The sequence below is a fragment of the Girardinichthys multiradiatus genome, chromosome 9 (genome assembly GCF_021462225.1).
Source record: "Girardinichthys multiradiatus isolate DD_20200921_A chromosome 9, DD_fGirMul_XY1, whole genome shotgun sequence".
Lineage (NCBI taxonomy): Eukaryota > Metazoa > Chordata > Actinopteri > Cyprinodontiformes > Goodeidae > Girardinichthys > Girardinichthys multiradiatus.
Genome location: NC_061802.1, coordinates 28,050,668 through 28,065,014, shown reverse-complemented (window position 1 = coordinate 28,065,014; position 14,347 = coordinate 28,050,668). Strand labels below are relative to the sequence as shown.

The window sequence follows — 14,347 nt, the reverse complement described above, 5'->3', positions numbered from 1 at the left end:
GTCACCATCTAGATTTAACTAAGCAAATGGGTACAAGCCTCCCATTGGATAATTATTCCACGGGGGATTATGTTTTAGCTGGCAGCAATTTCTCAAACAACCATGTCGAAAGACACATCGCGTGGTCGTGGAAAAGATGTTGGTCTGTTTCAGAAGGGTCAAATCAATGGCATGCTTCAAGCAGAGAAAACATCTAAGGAGATTGCTGGAACTACCAAAATTGGGTTAAGAACTGTCTGACGCATTATTAAAAACTGGAAGGATGGTGGGGACCCATCGTCTTGGAGGAAGAAATGTGGCCGGAAAAAAATCCTGAATGATCGTGATGGGTGATCACTTAAACGTTTGGTGAAATCAAATTGAAGAAAAACAACAGTAGAACTCTGGGCTATGTTTAATAGTGAAAGTTAGAGCATTTCCACACTCACAATGCGAAGGGAACTCCAGGGATTGGGACTGAACAGCTGTGTAGCCTTAAGAAAACCACTAATCAGTTAGGCTAACCAGAACAAAGGCTTCAATTTGCTGGGGAGCATAAGGATTGGACTCTGGAGCAATGGAAGAAGGTCATATGGTCTGATGAGTCCAGATTTACCCAGGGTAAATATCAGGGTAAGAAGAGAGGCAGGTGAAGTGATGCACCCATCATGCCTAGTGCCTACTGTACAAGCCTGTGGGGGCAGTGCTGTGATCTGCGGTTGCTGCAGTTGGTCAAGTCTGGGTTCAGCAACAGTATGTGTTCAAAGAATGAGGTCAGCTGACTACCTGAATATACTGAATGACCAAGTTATTCCATCAATGGATTTTTTCTTCCCTGATGGCACGGGCATATTCCAAGATGACAATGCCAGGATTTATCGGGCTCGAATGGTGAAAGAGTGGTTCAGGGAGCACGAGACATCATTCTCACACATGGATTGGCCAACACAGAGTCCAGACCTTAACCCCAGTGAGAATCTTTGGGATGTGCTGGAGAAGGCTTTACGCAGCGGTCAGACTCTACCATCATCAATGCAAGATCTTGGTGAAAAATTAATGCAACACTGGGTGGAAATAAATCTTGTGACATTGCAGAAGCTTACCGAAACAATGCCACAGCAAATGCATGCCGTAATCAAAGCTAACAGGGGTCCAACAAAATATTAGAGTGTGTGACCTTTTTTTTTTTTGGTGGCAACGTTTTTTTTGGCCAGGGAGTTTCTCAAGAATGATTCTTGTATTGTATAAATCAAGTGACATATTGCAGACGAGGATTTCTTGGAACTGTGGACAAATAATGTCTCATCTCTGCTCTTGAAGTAAATGTGGGCCAAACAGGACTTCCCAAACATGTGTGCATAAAATTTGAAGTGTGCACTTTTTAGCATGATGTTCTGACACCTTCTGCTTCAAGCCGGCTGTACCACAGCAATTCACTGAAAGATCAAGCCCAGTTGAACCTCAGCTCATAATAAAGAGATCCTATGCAATTTTCTTATTTAGTTATTTGTTTCTTTTTTAGAGTATATGTTCCTAGGGTTAGGTGGCTAATATATTGACACTTTTTATTGCTTTCATTTGTTTTTAGTATTAAACTTTATGTATAAATGATATAGATATTTACTCAAAACTTTAATTTGTGACCCATGTTGACCCAGCTAGGCTTTATTAAAGTTATCGTTATAATTTTCATTTCTCCAAAGTGCTTTTTGTTATCATGTATGTTTGCATTCTGTGTATGAAGCATTTCATATTCTCAGCCGTGCAACAGATATCAGAAGGTAATGGGTGTGCATCGTCCCTCCTGGGGGCAATTAAGAACACTGCGATCAAACGCTTGACCTTCAAGCTAGACGATGACCACCTTACAAAAGAGCTTGCTGTTTTATATGCATGCCCAATTCTCTCATCATTCTCCTCAATTTGTACCAAATGACAAGAAGAGGCTAGAGGAGGCAGAAAAACCAGTAAAAAAGAGGAATGAATAAGGTTTAGCTGAGCGTTAACGGTCTTAATCCTACTGCTTCAACCGGAGATGGTCACAAAATGTATTTTTCAAGGCAAGTTTCTAAAATAACGTAAGATACATGACATTTAGTATAACTCTGCTATATTACAGGTTCTGAGTTCAAACATGTAATGTGTTGTACACAATTTAACACACAAGCAATGTACAAATTTATGTTTGTTCTTTCATTTCAAAAAATTTAGTCCAACACATTTTACGAACTGTTGTGAACTTTATTGGACCGGAATCTCTCAAAAGATAATAAAGAACTTTTGGTATATTAAATGATTTATCTGTGTTTGTTTATATTTTATTAAACAATGGCATGTCAACAGGTATTTATTCTCTTCTGAATAATCAGTTGAAAACTCATTTTTGGCAATCAAACCCTTCTTATAATTGCTGCCCAGCTTTCTCCATGTTCTCTGGTGTTTTGACTATTTATCTTTGGTGATGAGCTCTAAGTCTTTGAGGTTGGAAAGCCAGCATTTCTATTTTCTGCACTTAGTTGCAGTCTTTAGTTACAGTTATTATACATTGATCTTAGTTCCTGATTTATTTTAAAAACCCATCTGTTCTATTTAGTTCAGGAATTCCTCTTGCTTCTGTTTCTTTGTAAGGTTTTGGTGTCAGAATCCATGGATGTTTGGAATTTGGTTTTTATTTGTCTGTATTTTTGATGACTTCTGAGTTCTTCATTATTGTTTTTATGGTCTTGCCGTAATTAATTTCTTTGTGTTCGTCAGTGTCAGTAAGGTCTTTCCATATACGTTCCTTTGTGTTTAGTTTCTTAATATTCTCTTATGTTTGGTTCTTTGTTCATTTTAATTTTTTCTCTAAATTAATGTCAGTTTTGCTCCCTTTGTTAGTAGTTTTATTGTGTCTTTGTTTAGCTCTCTTTGTTAATTCCTCTCCCTCCCTCAGTTTCCCTATCTTCACTCAAACCACAGCTGGCCTTTTGGTTCATTTGTCATTTCCACCCCTGCCTCTGTATATACAATCACTGGTTCTCATTGTTCTTCACTGGATTCTTCCATTACACTATCTATTCCTACATGACCTGCTCTCTGCTGTAAGTTTTCCTTATTTTCTTGTTAAAGAAATCTGTTTTCACCTCAGTCAGTATCTGCTCTTGAATCATTTTTAACCACACCATGACATTTGGTTTAAACTGTGATTATTTTTTATGATGGGTTATGTTTTTGGTTTGTATACATTTGATTATGGCTGCATTTGATAAAAGGCATTTAAAACTAATGTTTTCAAATTAAGTAGTGGGGCACTTAGAACATCACCGGGCTCGTTTCTCAGATAAAGATTACTTTTTGAAAGTAATCTTTAAGCATCTATAGAAGATACTTTTCACTAGGTCCACATTTCTGTATTAATAAACATGGTTAATTGGTCTGATGTAATATTCTAATATTAAATGTCATTATGCATATGTTGATTTATCCCTACATAAATAACTCCAGACTGATTTGTTGTACAAAAATATTTAAATGAGCAATTTTCCAACAAACTTCTAATCTTTAATAATGGCTTAAATAACCAGGAATCATGACATGCAGGAGCAACAGTGCACATTTCATACCACAATACAGCTCTGAAGAAGATTATTTGAAGATTATTTAATAGTCTTTGGCGATACTTTTAGGCATGCAATATGATGAAAAACAACATGGTCAGAAATATGTGATGGCTTCTGATAGTATATCAACTTCATTAAGCATTAAATCAGGTGGTTCACACTCAATCAGATCATATTCTGCACAAGCTTTACACCTAAAACGTCACAGTCACAGTGGTTATTACACATCTCTGAATAGGTCCCACAGGTCTTACCAAGACACTTTAAATGGTTAGAAAATATTCAACAGGGCTGCATGGTGTGGCAGAGGTTAGCAAGGAGGCCTGGGCTCTTTCTACATGGAGTTTTCATGTTCTCCACGTGAATGACTGGGTTCTCTCTGGGTACCCCGGTTTCCTTTCAAAGTCCAAAAAGACGACTGTTAGGTTAATTGATATCTCTAATGTGCCTGCGTATGTGTGTGCATTCATGGTTAGTTGTTTGTCCTGCGTGTCTCTTTATTGCCCTATGATGGACTGGCAAATTCTCCAGTGTGCTTCCTCTCACCCAATGAGAGGATGGATGGATGGATGGATGGATGGATGGATGGATGGATGGATGGATGGATGGATGGATGGATGGATGGATGGATGGATGGATGGTCATTGCAATATGCCTGAATCTGTTCAACATGGATGGTTATGCATATGAACAATACAATACAATGGAAAGTGAAAATCTATTAGAAAAAAAAATCTTTTTCTTTATATATTTTGTTCAGATTTGGAATTTATCTGGTTAATTTCCTGTACCCACATCATTGTAAGTAATAATGCACTAGTTCGTTTGCTATCTGCAATAAAACTCGAGAAGAAGGTCTTCACTAAATCCTCCTGTCTGTCTTGCCAGTGCATTCCTCAGTCTTCTGGTGTCCAGTTGTTTTGCCATTAGTTTCTCCAGTATTTTAAGTGTTTTTCATTTATCAAGAGTCTTGTCATGAGACTGTCATCATCTTGTCTACTAATACTCAGCAAATAAACTTTCCTGCTTTTCATCATGACTGTTTTTCAAACTGTTTACATGAAAACAGTCATAAGAATGCAAAACATTTTGCAGGATATGATCAAACCTCTTGAATCTTTATGTACAAGAGAAGAATAAACTACCTAATTCAGCTCCTTCTGAGAAAATAAATAATTTGACAGTCCATACAGTCACGTTTTTATGTATGTCAGTATTTCTGATGGCATTCTTGTATTGCTCAAACCAGGTTATTCACATGTTGTTGCTAGATTAAATAGGTTTTCATATATTCATGTTTCCTTAGTGGCTTTTCTTCCTTTTGGCCAATTTCAGTCTGATGAGGGCACCAGACAGAAGATCCACAAAAACAAATTTGATCGCTGAACAATAACCACTGAAGCCTGGAACAAACATCCAAAATCATTTGAGATAGTCATTGATTAATTCACAAGGTAACTCCCTGAGTCATTCACCAGCACATCTGAAAAACAAATGAGGTGTATCAAAACACATAAAAGGTAATGTCAGGCTGTTGAGGGTCAAGAAAACAATAAAATGAAAAAATAAATTAGACGCAGCTGGAGGTCGGATTATTATCGGCGCCTCTCACAGTTCTGTGACCAATCAATAGATTTAAGCCGCTTTGCTCTATGCCCAGTTTGAATCTGTGATTGCACTCATCTGCTCATATTCCTGCTGAAAGTCATGAAATTCCCCAGCTTGACATCAGCAAGGTGGAGTTGTCTGTCTGCAAATCACAATCCAGCTCTACACTCTCAAATGCCGTAGTTGTTAAAAACATTATAAATCTCTAAGTATTTTATGTTGTTGCTGCATTAAAATTCTGATAGTAGATTAATCAAGTTTATGCTTCCTTCTTGGTCGGAAATAGAAACAAACCCCTTAAACATGCAGAAGGAACAAGTGTCCTCTGCCCTGTAAGTTGGATCAATATAGCTCTTGTTCTTTGTATTCTCTGCTCACCCAGCAAATATTATCCTCTGCAAGAGGCTCAAGTTGCAGAGCATTAAAGAGAAAGTGCTTTGTCTATGTCTTGTGAAGTTACCATGACATGTATACTTAAAGAGCATCCACAAAGCAGAGACACTTAATTTACTCCTACTGTTTAAAACTGCAAATAACACAGAGGAGAGATTTTTCTTTCAGCCTTTTGACAGGTGCCTGCTGTGTGGCTAGAAAAGAGCTGTTGTGTAAAGACGTTTCAGTAATAACCTACAGGTAGTGGGCTGTCATCATAGGTAAAAGGGCAAAGCTCTGACAGAGACAATGATGGGCATGTAACAATACCAGATGGATGCTAGAATGGTACTTTTAGATCTTCATGCTTGCAACTTTCTGGGTACCAAAGAAAATGTAAACCCAGCAGCACCGTCATGCAAAAAGTGCATGTAAATCAATTATCAGACAACTGACCTACTCGATTCCATGGTATCGGTTTGATGCAGTTTAGACAAATTTCAGTCTGAACAAAATAATGCGGTGTTTAAAGCATTTTTTTTTAACAATAGGGCCTTTCATGAAAGCCTAGATTTGCGCAGATTATGTAACTATGGGAAAAGATGTCCCCCTGATGGACTTTCTTATCTTGCAGGAGGCACAGAAAAACAAGAAAAGAAGACTGGAATTTGTCAAGTGACATTACATAATAGAAGCAAGACATTTTTAGGTAATGTCTGGTGTTGGGACCCACAGCCATGGATTTCAACATTAAACTCCGGTACGAACTCTTCTGGAACTTTTCAAAATAAAGTGCATTAACCTTCTTCCGGCACAGCCAGGAAACGGGATAACTGCGGACTTCCTGTGACACCACTATCCAAATAAAAGCACAGCTGTTGCTACATCCACCCTCTTCCACTGGTGATCATCGGGATAGGAGAGACAAGCGCGCTGATGTCTCTTTGCTGGCAAATAGACACAAACTCTTCAAACTGGATCCAAGAGTGTCATATGATCATCGATCACATGCAAAGATAAGTACGAATGAAACACTGTCTGTGTATCCGGTATTTTCATTCATGAACGGGGGTAATTAAGGTACAAGCATTGCTTGATTTTCTCTCCGAGCCCTGTAGGAGCAGACAGGACGGGCCGCCCAGCTATAGTTCCGGAGCTAACCCTTTTGTTCAGAGCGAACGCACCTTCAACCGCCCGCGAAGCTACCGAGCTAACCGCTTGTTGACTGTGGATACCTTCTTCAAACTTCATCGTCTTTTGGACAACATTCCTTACCACAGTTCATGAGATTAGGTTTGGGCAGATGAACAGTTAGGATGAAATAATCTAAACGTTTTTCATTTTATAAAGTTTTGTTTGTGTGAAACTTGGCCATCTTAGTGCTAGCAGGCTATTTGCAGCACACGTGCCCTGTTTTTGTTCTTTGTATGTTTTTAAAGTTCAGACAAACTTTATTTAAAGGGTGATTTTAAACAGAACATTGATCATAATGCGCCGTCCGTGCTCATGCATTTCAACCCTTATATTAACCGAGGTATTTTAAAGCTATGTGTTTGTTTCTGGTGCTAAGCTATTAGCTTCTTTGTTAGCTCAACTGCTAACCGGTAAGAACACGTGCTTGCTACTAAAGAGTATTTAACAGAAAGGTTGTTGGTTTTCAAGCTAGTGAATAATAGTCCCTGAACATCATTTACTAGATTTAATAACTAAGTAAACACCATTAAGCCCCATTTCTCCAGAAAGATTTGGTTCTTTTCCAAAATATTTCCTTAATAACATTTCTTCAAATATTATTTCAATAAATAAAAGCAGCTAATTAGACACTGTTGAGAAATGGTCGTTCAGAAGGTTGGTTTTATTCAGCAGATCATTCTTTAAAACATTATTTTATTAAAATAATATTTGATCTGATCTTGCATTGTGAGTGGTTGTCTAAACGTTTGCTGATTATTGCTTAAGTTAGTTCCAAGACTAACTTAACTTCATTTCCAGATTCTTCAAGATAATCCTTGGTTCTCAAACATAAACATTGCATGGTAATGTTGCACCACTCTTTTGGTCATGGTTTTCAATCATCTTTAAACAGCTTGTTTATATTGTACATAACTCATTAGTCTTCGTTATTCTTTAATTCTGCTTGGTAGTTTAGTTGGATTGTTTTAGCATAGTAAAGGGTTTGTTGATTGAAATATGTTTGACTTTGGGTTGACTTATTTTTGTTAATAAATTCTTGTATTTTAAGAAACTGTGTGAAATCATTCGATATATGTGCAGAGTTTATGCTGTTCAATAACGTCAGAGCTCATCTCACACCTTTCTATTTTGTCCTAATACCATTGCCTTACTCGGCTGGTATTCAGAGGACAATCCTTAACAGACCGAAATAGTATTTGATAAAATAATAAAATATTAATATTAAATATTAAATAATATTCTCAGATTCATAATTCTAACACTGGCAAAATAAAGGATGTTTTCATAATTTTTTAGCCCCAGTCCAAACAAAGTCTGAATGTGAGTCCAAAAACAGAACATGCAAAACAACAGAACAGAAATGTGAAAAAAGGGACTAATATTACTTGTTCCAAATTGTTTTATTCATTTCCATAACAATCATGTTTGTTTCCAATGTAGTACATTTCTTCTTGTTTCACCTGTTAGAGAAATCTATGAATCCACCACAAAATGGGCATTTTCTTTATGCCCTACAAGAAAACTACTGATTGACCTTCCATGATTTCCTAATCAAACTGTTTTCAGAGTGCTGACCTGTATCAATTTACCTGGCCTCTTTTTTCCTGTAATTCAGCTAATATTTATTTGGCCAAGTGTGGGCCGTATAAAGCATCAAACTTTAACACCCAGATGGTAAGGGGATTTTGTATTGAAAAACCTGTGATATATACACATGTAGCAATGTAGAAGGTGTGATGGCAACTACTGGAAAGTATTTAAGTTTCAGTAAAGAAAAGCTGTGGATGTGGATTATTTAAAGGAAAAAAAAAAAACGCCAACATGTCAACAATTAAGTCGTCGTTTGGTTACAATGATGTCGACCTCTTCCCTGCTTTGCCTTTCACTATATGACAACTCCAACAAAAACATGCAGGCAGCAAAGAATGGCTGGTGACGTTTTCAACTGGCTCATTCAGCCTTTGTTTCTTTGTCAAGCTGGGTGATATAAACAAATTCAAAAAATTATCAACACTTTATTCCTTTTCTTTTAAGTGTTTGTAATGCTAGCTGACACTTTGTTTCAGAACAAAAGCATAGATTCTTTTTTTACACACCAATGTCATGAACATGTATGAATATGTATGAATAGCAATGACGGTTGAGGTATTGTACATATTCTAAAGGACTCATTCACCAGTGCTTCCTCCATTACAGTCTTTGTTGTAATAATCGTGCTCATGACATCTGGGTTCAATATCATCAACAGTTGGCCTGATTTTGTTACAACTCCTAATCATCGTCTCTTAGCCGCCTTCAGCACAGTTCAAAGAAGACAAGCTACGTATCAGCGCTGCAGGGAAATGTACTACAATACTAAATCAAGCAGCTGTTTCGTGCTGCACTCAGACAGTTACAGTGGATTAAAATAAAGACCAAAACATGTTGATTTTGTTCACCATCATTTCCTTTATACAGGTCCTTCTCAAAATATTAGCATATTGTGATAAAGTTCATTATTTTCCATAATGTCATGATGAAAATTTAACATTCATATATTTTAGATTCATTGCACACTAACTGAAATATTTCAGGTCTTTTATTGTCTTAATACGGATGATTTTGGCATACAGCTCATGAAAACCCAAAATTCCTATCTCACAAAATTAGCATATTTCATCCGACCAATAAAAGAAAAGTGTTTTTAATACAAAAAACATCAACCTTCAAATAATCATGTACAGTTATGCACTCAATACTTGGTGGGAATCCTTTGGCGGAAATGACTGCTTCAATGCGGCGTGGCATGGAGGCAATCACCCTGTGGCACTGCTGAGGTCTTATGGAGGCCCAGGATGCTTCGATAGCGGCCTTTAGCTCATCCAGAGTGTTGGGTCTTGAGTCTCTCAACGTTCTCTTCACAATATCCCACAGATTCTCTATGGGGTTCAGGTCAGGAGAGTTGGCAGGCCAATTGAGCACAGTGATACCATGGTCAGTAAACCATTTACCAGTGGTTTTGGCACTGTGAGCAGGTGCCAGGTCGTGCTGAACAATGAAATCTTCATCTCCATAAAGCTTTTCAGCAGATGGAAGCATGAAGTGCTCCAAAATCTCCTGATAGCTAGCTGCATTGACCCTGCCCTTGATAAAACACAGTGGACCAACACCAGCAGCTGACACGGCACCCCAGACCATCACTGACTGTGGGTACTTGACACTGGACTTCTGGCATTTTGGCATTTCCTTCTCCCCAGTCTTCCTCCAGACTCTGGCACCTTGATTTCCGAATGACATGCAGAATTTGCTTTCATCCGAAAAAAGTACTTTGGACCACTGAGCAACAGTCCAGTGCTGCTTCTCTGTAGCCCAGGTCAGGCGCTTCTGCCGCTGTTTCTGGTTCAAAAGTGGCTTGACCTGGGGAATGCGGCACCTGTAGCCCATTTCCTGCACACGCCTGTGCACGGTGGCTCTGGATGTTTCTACTCCAGACTCAGTCCACTGCTTCCGCAGGTCCCCCAAGGTCTGGAATCGTCCCTTCTCCACAATCTTCCTCAGGGTCACCTCTTCTCGTGCAGCCTTTTCTGCCACACGTTTTCCTTCCCACAGACTTCCCACTGAGGTGCCTTGATACAGCAGTCTGGGAACAGCCTTTTCGTTCAGGAATTTATTTCTGTGTCTTACCCTCTTGCTTGAGGGTGTCAATAGTGGCCTTCTGGACAGCAGTCAAGTCGGCAGTCTTACCCATGATTGGGGTTTTGAGTGATGAACCAGGCTGGGAGTTTTAAAGGCCTCAGGAATCTTTTGCAGGTGTTTAGAATTAACTCGTTGATTCAGATGATTAGGTTCATAGCTCGTTTAGAGACACTTTTAATGATATGCTAATTTTGTGAGATAGGAATTTTGGGTTTTCATGAGCTGTATGCCAAAATCATCTGTATTAAGACAATAAAAGACCTGAAATATTTCAGTTAGTGTGCAATGAATCTAAAATATATGAATGTTAAATTTTCAACATGACATTATGGAAAATAATGAACTTTATCACAATATGCTAATATTTTGAGAAGGACCTGTAGTTTCTAATGATGAAGTTGTCTCCTTACTTTTACCCATGTTTATAAGCTCTCTGGTTGCTCACATTAATTACTGGATTCTACTGGCCTGCCTGTTCTATGCCTGTATCATCGCCTGTGCTAAGCGTCCTATGCAGACCTTTGTAAATTCTCAGTTTTGTTATTAAAAACTTCTACTTACCATGTGGTTCCCACTCTCCTGTTTGCACTTTGGTCCTGCTGGAAACCACCTCTCCTTGACAGAAATTAGGATAAAAATGTTAGGTTCTTATGACAGAAAAGAGCTATGTATACAATGAACAGATATTATTCATATCAAACACCAAGTTTAATAAATAAATTTTTTCTATACCTATGTTAATCAAGCTAATGTTTGTACTCGTACTCGTCATCTTCCGCTTTATCTGGGACCGGGTCGCAGGGGCATCCAGAAGTTCCCCTCCCCAGACACCTCCTCCAGCTCCTCCGGCGGAGGGGGGGGGGGCCCAAGGCGTTCCCAGGCCAGTCGAGAGACAGTCACTCAAGCATGTCCTGGGCCTCCTCCTGGTTTGTCTCTAATAAAAGAATATACTGTCAAAATTAGGTGAGATCCTTCCATGTATCCATACAGAAATTAATTAAACCCTCAGAACAAGAAACAGAGAAATACTGTGTTAGAAAGCTTGAGGCTGAGCAGATAAGGAGGGCACCATGGCCTGGGAGCCAGAGGCGGCAGAGTCATAACATTAGGACGGGAGGGGCAGAGGAGAGCCAGCTTCATGGGAACTGGGCATGGATGGAAGGTCAACAAGCAAGCTCAAGTCATAACAAGCATGGGAGCGAGAAACGAGAAGCCAAGTGCACGCTGTTTTTCGTCAGTCTGAAGTTCGAAAAACAGGCAAAAGTCATGGCATCAGGATTGGAGCGGGAATCATGAAGGTTCGAAAAACAGGCAAAAGTCATAACACACGGAGCCAGCTGCGGGCTGTTTACAACTGTCTACGGAGGCTGGGAGACAGCGCCGAAAAGTCACGGTGACTCAATGATGGGAAAGCTTGCCCGCAACAGGGGATGAGCAGTGAGACTATCAGCAATATAAAAAATATGCCAAAGAAAGAAACGGGGTTGTTTCCTCGCAGAAGACCAGCGAACAAGATCAGATGGAGAAAGAAGACCGGAGTCGTAGCCCCGCTGACGAATGCTGCATTATAAAGAAGATCAATCCGTGTGCCCTGAGAAGAGCTGCAACTCAAAATTGAGAATCTGAATTTCATCTGTTGCATTTTTACCAAGACAACTGAAGTGAACTTGGTCAGTGAACAACTGATTGCTCTAAGTTTCAGGCTACTGGAAGTCCTAAACCAGCCTCAATTACACCTCAAAGGTTTCCTTCAACTATTCAGCCTCTGGAAGCTACCAACTTTTGAAACATATGCCAACAAAGTTTCTGTTTTTTTAAATTTAAATTTTTTTTGTTTTTCCAACCTGACCATCGAAACCCCAAGCATCAGCACCTGTCCACTTAGAGGAAAAAAACTGAAGATTTGCCCTTCACCCAAGAAGACAATCACTAGTTGCCTACTGAAGAAATCATTCCATTCAGATCTATGGTGAGCCTCCGTCCCCAAAGCCTCTTCAGCCTTACCAGTTTCAGCATTAGGGAAAGATATGTTAGGTTGATTGATTTATTTCTATTATTCAAATTATTAAGTTTTGCTGATTTTTAAGCTGTTACTGACCCCTGCAAAAGCATTACTAATTAAAGAAAGCATATACAATTCTAGATTTATTGTGGACAGTCAATTATTTGAGTCACCTTATTTTTAGGTTTTGCGTTGGTGGCAAAAAGTCTTGTTGCCTGGTTCCAAACGATTTTAGGAAGTTTTTATAGTTGCCTGAAGCCAGACGTGTTAAAACAATGCCCTTGGGGCTTGTGCCGAGCCATTAAAATCTACCTAACCCATATGCCAATTGCAAGTTGTAAAATAGGGAATGAGCAGCCGTGAACAGAAGTGACTGTCGAGGGGTGGATGACTGCTGTGAGCTTCTCGGTCGTCTAGACCACCAGTTGAAGAAGGGTGAGACTTTTGGATGCAGGCTGTTAGAGGTTATGCGTGTCATTTCCCAACACCAGCTTAAACAGATTTTCCAGTAAACCTGCTTAGTAAGACCTTCCAGGTTTAGGGAAGTCCGGACCCGTTGGATGGAGAGCTGGATTGAGCAATCCCCTTAAAAATAGGGAAGTAGGAGGGAGGGGTTAGCTCATCGGACAACAAAAATATTTTTGGTAGAAAGGTAAATTGCTTTAGAGTCCTAAAGCATCAATGTTTACTCATCTTCAGTTTAGGTTTTACAAAAGGATACTGCACAAGTACAGCAGCCTTACAAGAATAACAACAAACAGCACTGTGCTGCTTTTTTATTGACCTTATTGAATATGAAAAGGAGATAGGCTTGTTTTTTCAACAGAACTCAATGGAAGCATGCAAGAGGTATATCCTCCATATTTTGTTTTACTTTTAAGTGGCTAGGGGTGTTCCTGGGCCTATTCATTTTGTACATACATGATTTTAACAGCATCAAATGCATCAAATGGTCAGTGTCCATGACTTAAAGGGAACCTATCATTCTTTTAAATCCTTCATTTTCACTTTTAAATCATCCAGTTGTGGTCTATATAAAGTGCAACTGCAAAGCTTTGGTCTGACTTCCTTTTTATTGTAGCTCCACAGGCCCCTCTTTTACCCCTGTTCTGAGTTGTGTCTCAGAGAAACTGGTTTTGGTGCGGTCTCTTTAAATGCTATTGAGGCACTTCACATCCTGCCCTCCTCGAGGTCAAAGGGCGTTCCACTTTAACCCGTACAGCCATTTTTGTAGTTTGATAACAAAAATACAATTATCTAGCGGCACAGAAGCAAGACAAAAACAGCAAAAACAATGCAAATGTAATAATACTATTCAAAATACACAGAGCGGTTCTGTCCTCAAGGAGCTAAAAGCAGCACACAGCACTAACATAAGCAGAAGGCACAATGCTACTGCCATCAAACACTTCAAAAACACAATAGATGATAGAGAAAACAACAGACTGAAAAATATGACCCAAACACAATGTAAAGATATCTCTGCAACACCTGGAGACACTAAATTCAACTTTTCTGCGCTCCTACAGACTCCTAGTACACAACAAAATGTATTTAAGGGCTAAAACGTGGATTTCGCATATGTCCTATTAAACAATAAGAGCACATTCACACTACTGGTCCGGTCCAGGGATCAGTGAAAGTCAGAAAATTCACACCTTCAGTTGGCCCGGTTTGCTTTCACACAGAGATTTCTTGAACAACCTAATGCAGTTGCAACACATCTTTTTGGGGGCAGATCAAGAAAGAAAAGCATGAAGAAGTCTGTCTCATTGAATTTTCTGTTGCTACTTTACGCTGGCCCGGCATGCATTCATACCGCAAGGGAATCGCTCTAGGGTCCGGATAAGCTGTGCCGAGACCAACAGTTGTAATGGTGCCAGGGTATGGTTCTCTGGTCCGTTCCAGGGTCTGGGAT

General features: G+C 39.3%; 1 long non-coding RNA gene across 1 annotated transcript in view; it reads right to left on the bottom strand.

Annotated features, from left to right (window-relative positions):
* Nucleotides 1-11,221, bottom strand: part of LOC124874426 — a 30,955-nt gene extending 19,734 nt beyond the window's left edge. The window contains exons 1-2 of the long non-coding RNA XR_007039802.1: nucleotides 11,160-11,221; nucleotides 10,989-11,042 (exon numbers count right to left, since the gene is read on the bottom strand). This is a non-coding gene — a long non-coding RNA (uncharacterized LOC124874426). The remainder of the gene's footprint in view (nucleotides 1-10,988; nucleotides 11,043-11,159) is intronic.
* Between the last annotated feature and the right edge of the window lie 3,126 nt (nucleotides 11,222-14,347).